Genomic DNA, 7,277 nt, shown 5'->3' on the forward strand with positions numbered 1-7,277 from the left:
GGATTGGTGGGGAGGTGGATAAAGTACAGGAGGGACCATTAAGAGCATGAAAGAGAAGAGAGGGTAGGGAGCAGAGGGAACTAGAATGGTCACATAGAAACTGCATAATAGACTCCTTCCCAAGGCAGGTCTTCTAAGGCAATCACTGGCCACCGTCATTGTCTTCAGCTGGTCAAGTGGCTAGATTTGTTTTCCAAGTGAGGCTCTTTACAGGAAGGGTCCATTGTTGTACATATTTCAAAATGTTCAGGGCCTTTTTGAACCATCTTTACTGTGCAGAGCTCAGGGTTGGCAGGTATGGTGGCATATGCCTGTCATTTTTGTCCCGGGGAGTCAGAGACAGGAAGATCACTACAAATTTGAGGCCAGCTTAGCTTAGGGGGTGGTGAGTTCCAGGCCCATGAATGATACCTCGAATAATCACATCTAAACAAAACAACAGAAAACCAAACCAAACCAGAGCTCTGATTTAAGTGGTTTTCAGAGACATTAAAAAAATTGTATGTATTATAACTTTAATTTAGTGTCTTTATGGGACTCCTGAGTTGTGAATTAGTGGGTCTCTGATTTTAGCACCTTCTCTTTTCCTTCTGTTGGTTGCCTTGTCCAACTTTGATGTGATGGCTTTGGTTTTATCTTATTACACCTTATTTTGTTATGTTTGGTTGTTATCTCTTAGAAGACTGCTCTTCTCTAATGAGAGACAGAAAGGGAGTGGACCTAGATGCAAGGGGAGGTAGGGAGGAGCTGGGAGAAGTAGAGGGAGGGGAAACTGTAATTAGAATATATTGTATGAGAAATGGATCTATTTTTAATAAGAGGGGAAATTACATTAATATTTTTTTCCTTATTGAGACTTTGTTTGTGTGACAGTTTGAAAGAACAGCCCTCCTAGGCTCATATGTATGAATACTTGGTCTCTAGTTGGTGGAACTGATTGGGAAGCATTAAAGGAGGTGTGGCCTTGTGGAAGAAGTGGGGCCCAACTTTGAGATTTCAAGAGACTCACATCATTCTCAGTGTGCTTGTGAGAGTTGAGCTCTTGGCTGCTGCTTTAGCTGCCTTCGGCCACGACTTTGCTCTGCCGTCATGAACCACACCCTCTGAAACTGTAAACGCAAACACTTTCTTTTTATTGGTTGCCTTGGACAGTAGTGTTTTATCACAGCAACAGAAATGAAGCTAATGGATTTTGTTTTTGTTTTATAGTAAGAAACACTTTGACTTTGATGACAGTATTTGTGAAATAGTCCCACCACTAGTGCTGTTATTCTATTTATTTTGAGAGTTTCTTCCTGGCTTGGAACTTGCTACATAACCCAAGGTGGTGTTGAACTCTAAATCATCCCACCTCAACCCCCACCCCCAACTGCTGGCATTGCAGGTGTGCGCCACATTTATGCCATGTTATCTGATGTGGTCTCTCAGGTAGATTGCCTTTGTTGTGTCAAGAACATCCCTGACTCTCCTGACTTTTGAAAGCATTTTTTTCTTGAACTACAAATGTATTGCCTTAGTTAGGGTTTCCACTGCTGTGAAGAGACATTATGACCACAGAAACTGTTATAAAGGAAAACATTTAATTGGGGCTGGGCTTTCAGGTCCAGAGGTGTAGTTCATTATCATGACAGAAAGCATGGAGGAATGCAGGCAGACATGGTGCTGGCAAGCAAGAGGACAAGAGAGTGACACCGGGCCTGGCTTGAGCTTCTGAAACCTCAAAGCCCAACCCCAGTGACACACTTCCTTCAACAAGGCCACACTGACTCCACAGGTCCTAATAGTGCCTCTCCCTATGGGCCATTTTCATTCAAACCACCACGTATGTGCTGAACTTTATTGCAATTTTCTGTATCTGTTAAAATAGGTATGATATCTGCTTGGTAGTTTTTTTCTGTTGTTAAACCTTGAATTATTAAACTTTTTTGAATACGCTAATGAATTACCTAACACTTTATTTGTAATTCAGATGTTTAAATTCACAAGTTATACGTGTGTTCATTTTATCTTTTTGATTTGCTCTTATGTTTGGAATATAAATCTTGTCACGTAATAAGTTTCATAAGATTAATCAGATTTTCCTCTTTGCCATATTTTCACACTAATTTGTATAAAATATAGGTTTTTCTGTTACAAACCATTTAAATATTTTAACTGTGTATATTCACTATACATGGTGCTATATTTCATAAGGACATTTTAATATAGATACATAATGAACTTTGGGAAAATTCCTCATTATACTCTTTCTCTTCCTATATTTTCATTTTGTTTTGTGGCCCACTGAGCTATCTGTATGACCATGGGTTTGGAACTATCTATTGACACATGGTAGGCTCACCATTGTTTATACAACTGAAGGCAATGGGTTCCTGGAATCTGTCAATATCTAGTAGTTCAGTAGGGAGAGATAGAGTTCAATGAGCCCTTCCCCAATTCATGACTTATTGTTGATGAGGGCTGCTCTTATATGGGCCAGGTGCAGGTAACTATAGCTGTTGTGAGCTCATGGTTGCAATGGCTATGCCATGCCTGGAAATGCCCGCTGCATTTTGTAGCCCTTCTCTATATCTCTGGCTCTTATATTCTTCCTGATTCCTCTTCTCCAGTGTTTGTTCTTTGAGCCTAAGAGAGAGAGGAACAAATGTCTTATTCAGAGCTGAGCTTTCTACCATCATTTATTCTCAGCACCTTGGACAGCTGGAGTCTCTGCATTCATCACCGCTCATTGGAAAAAGAAACTTTTGCAATTAAGGATGAAAGTAGCATTTGTGCATGAGCAAAAATGCACGTATTTATCAGATAGTTTGATGCTATATCAACTCAACAGAACAGCAGTAGTAAGTTGTTCCCAACTGTGTCTTTTTGACTGGTTTCCCAATACCAGATATGGGTCACTCCAATGGAGCATGTCTCAAATCCATTCAGAGATAGACTGGTCACCAACTTTTCTATTGCCGTGATAAAATACCACCACCAAGGCAGCTTACAGAAGAAGGAGCTGATTTGGATCTTACAGTTCCTGAGGGTTAGAATCTTTGACCTCATGGTAGATAGCTTGGCAGGAGACAGACAAGCATGGAGCTGGAATAGTAGCTGGGAGCTCACATCTTGATCCATGAGCATGAATCAGAGAGAGCTATCTGGGAAAGGCATGAGCTTTTAAAACTTCAAAACCTACCCCTAGCAACACAACTACACCAAGGCCATACCTCTCAATTCTTTCCAAATGGTTCTACCAACTAGACACCAAACATTCAAATATATGAGCCTATGGAACCATTCTCATTCAAAATACCAGCTGTAACATTCATGCCACTGTTACACAAATTAGCATATCTTTGCCAGTCAGGTTGGTATTAAAGTGTGTATCATCCAAAGCTACGTAAGAAGTTCTGATGCTAATCTCTCCCCCAGCAGCTGGCGGGTGTAATACCTTCTTGCACTATAAAATGGAGTCAGAAAGGAGGAAGTTTCTAACCCAGTTCTAGCTTGATTTGTTTGTATCAGGGAGATACATGAAACCAGGAGGAGTCAGGGCAGGAGGAGTCAGTGCTGGAGGAGTCAATGCAGGAGGAGTCAGTGCTGGACCTCTATCTGGACATACTAAAGAAGAAGGTAAGAGAAGGGGGAGGAATGTGGGCATTAGGTGAGTCTGTGATGCCCCCTTGAAACAGGCATAGCTAGACTGGACCACAAAGCACTGAGGAAAGAGGAGAGAGGTTGAAAGGGAACATTCTGTGATGTGGATGGATTGGTCAACTTTTCACACACAGTTTCTAACTTAAGGGTTAAAACTCGTTCATCTGGAACGTTTCCTCATTAGGGAAGAATTGGCCTCTTAACATTTTAGTAAGATTAGCTCTATGGAGTTTTATTTTTTTTTTAATTTTCAATTCCTCATTCCAACAGAAGAAAAAATATTTCATGCCCTCTGACATTAACTAGAAAAGCTAATTTCCTATGTGTTTAATTCTGGCAATTCTTTCCTTTACATAATAATGGGAAGAATAAAATTCTTCATGACACCTCAAATATAAATTTGGTAAAAATGACATCTCTGAACATTTCTCTGTTTAGGATCAAAGGCTTTTTTGGCAGAATGAGAGAGAATTAGCAGGTTAGTTTTAGAGGAGAGTCTGTCTGCTTTTAACAGCTTGTAAGAGAAGGTGTTTCTTCCTTTAATAATACTAGCAGATAGGTGAATTTAATAATAGCCTAGCTCAGCATCTTCACAACGGAACCAATGATCTTACTCCCCAAACCTGTTTTTTTCTCCCATTCTCCCTGACTCAGGAGTCCCGTCTGTAATTGTCACCTCCTGAAACCGACCTCTCTCTCCACCTCACTCCTCATTCCCATCAAACCCTGGGGCTGAAGCTGCCCCTCCTTCTTCACTCACTTATACCCATCAACCCCCAGGGGTGAGCCTCTGCCCCTTCCTCAGTTCCTTATAGATATGAACCACCAAGCGTGAACTTAGCCATTTCCCTCACCCTTGAACTCATATTAACCTCTGGGTCTGGAACTGTCCCCTTTCCCTTACTCCCTCATTCAGTAACCATTCAGACTTGATTTTATATACCTATCTTAGAGGTACCTATCAAATATCTAGGGGCCTTGTAGGTCAAATAAAACTGTGAGTAGTATGTATTTTGGAGAGAGAATGTATCACCTTCCTGTCAGGCAAAAATGTTGCCATAAAACCTGTGGCTTGATACTGCAGATATTTAGATTTGTAAGAAGCTGGAAACTTAGACCACATATAATAATTTTTGGATTTTATAATGTCAACAAATTCAGGCAGATATGGAAGGCCAGTTGTATTAGCTCCTCCTTTAATACTCTTATCAGCCCCATGAGGCTTGTAGTGACTCAGACCTATGAGAAATGCATCCCGAGCAGAGGAATAAGAAGCCCAAACCTCCGAGAAAGACAAGCCTGCTGTGTTTGAGAGGCACACAGGAGAGCCCTGCAGCTCTGATGGAAAGAAGCTGAGGATGGAGAGGTGGGCAGGGTTAAGTCATAAGTTATCCCAAGGATTTTGCATTTAATTCTAATTGTCAACTGAAGGTTTTGGAATCATTCAGGTAAGAAAATACCTAGGGCTGGCTTGTGCTCCAAGAGTTCTCGCAGCTTCTGTGTGAAGGATTGAGAGTCAGTGATAGAGATGGAGAGGGCAAACCTGGGTACCAAGATGTAACAGGCAATAAGGATAGAAGTGGGGGCAGTGATGAGCCTAAGAAGTGGTCAGAATTAGGCTTCCTTTAGAAGTATAGCAGAGGGGCCTTAACATTTTAGTAAGATTAACTCTATGGAGTTTTATTTTTTTAATTTTCAATTCCCCATTCCAACAGAAGAAAAAATATTTGATTGACAGAAGAAGGGATGAGAGAGGAAACGGAGAGTCTACAATTGCCCCTGGGTACCTGAACAACTAGATAGATGGTGGTGCTATCACCAAGATGGAGAAACTCAGGGACAGGGAACTAGGAGAGGAATGAGATGGATGGTTATATTTAGGTCATGTTAAATGCAGTGAAAAATCTGGCAGCTGTCAGGTAGCCTCTGAGATTGGTCATCTCAAACACAGGATTTTGAGAGTAAAAGCCAGAAAAAAAATGGAAAAAGGCCAGGTAAAAAGGAGGAAACAATCCTATAATTGCCAGAGCCCAGAAGGCTACCATTCAAAATGTTTCCTGTGGGATGCAGCACTCTGGCACTGGGTAGTGACTCCGAAGAGAGAACTGATGTCTGCTTTGGCTAGCTGTAGTTCACTTACGGCCTTGATAAGAGCCATCTTAGTGATAAGGTGGGAGCAAGGGCCTGATGGAATGAGTTGAAGAAACAGATGTAGAGGTTAGGCTCAGTGAGAAAACAGAAAAGCTTTGATGGTTTGCAAAGTACTTGAAAATACACAGTTTGGATGACCCTATGCTAAAACCCCCGTTAACACAAATCTGCAGACGGGAGCTTGCAATTGTTTATTCTTTTCTTTATCATTTATTCAGGATTTTACTTCGTATATAAGATTTGGACATTGGTAGACCCAGCCTTGTGGATCACATGCCTTAACTTATTTACAGAAGAATTTGTAGCAAGAGCTGAAGACAAGCTCAATTTTGATGCCTTTTAAATCACTAGTATGTAAATTTTAGAAAGACTGTTTTATTAAATATCTTACACACTTTAATTTCAGGAATGGGCCTTGGTGGTTGTGGTGCATTTTTCAGTTTATTTTTATTCTGGTTCCTCTGTTCTTTCCTTTGCGGGGATTGTTTATATCATGGGATACAGAGAGAGTGCGCCCTCTGCCCTTCTAACCAGATAGTTGCCATTTTGATCTGTCAGTCAAACTCCAGGGTCTGCCCTGAACAAGGAGACAATCAATCGTAGTTTGGACATTTAGGCTGTTTCAATTCATTTTAGTCGCCTAAGCTGGACTGTTGCAGGGAGTGATTGGCAAGGTGCTTGTCCAAGTCCCAGTAAGGTTACCACTGTCCTTATGGCTAACAACTGCACAAATAGAAACAGGCTGAGTTTGTGAACATAGTTTCAACAAATTATTTGAAGTACAAGTCTACCTCCTATCTGTATTTATTATTCCAGCTCTTGGCATAACACAAATGAAAATCTCTGCTTATGCAAAGCCTTTCCCAGCAAAGATCTGTGAAGGCTTCACTTTCCCTCCATGTGATCATAACTGACTACAAGCCTAGCCTAAGACACAACCTAAAGAAGACCCCAATACAAGGTGTGTGTGAGGAGAAAACGTCCTTGGTTACCTTTCCTCTTTCCTTATTATTTTTTTTTAATATGGAAGGATTGAATGAAATTCTACCTCTAATTTTATCCAAATTTATTCATAAATACAGAAAGTGAGAGGTTTAGAGCCTCGGTCAGTCTTTCTCCTATGAATCAGATGCTGTGTGTGTATGTGTGTGTGTGTGTGTGTGTGTGTGTGTGTGTGTGTGTGTGTGTGTGTAAAAGCCCACCCAAGATTTTAGATAACAGAGCAGACGTGTGCCTAGGACTTTACCGATTGCTCTGGATGGGAAGGGGAGCCTATGTCTGATGCATTGCAGAGGGATGCCACATGGAACAGGTTCAGGTTCCAGCGACCTTCTTGCTTGGCTGCCACCTGACTCCTGTTGGCTTGGAAGCTGAGAAAATGTGGCCATGCCAAGGTTTTATTGGGCCGATGGCTGCCAGCAGTGTAGATTCCAACTTTGCTAGTTTCTATGCACAGACCTCAGCAGCTCAGCCTCAGCCCACAG

This window comes from Peromyscus maniculatus, chromosome 7 (genome assembly GCF_049852395.1).
Source record: "Peromyscus maniculatus bairdii isolate BWxNUB_F1_BW_parent chromosome 7, HU_Pman_BW_mat_3.1, whole genome shotgun sequence".
NCBI lineage: Eukaryota > Metazoa > Chordata > Mammalia > Rodentia > Cricetidae > Peromyscus > Peromyscus maniculatus.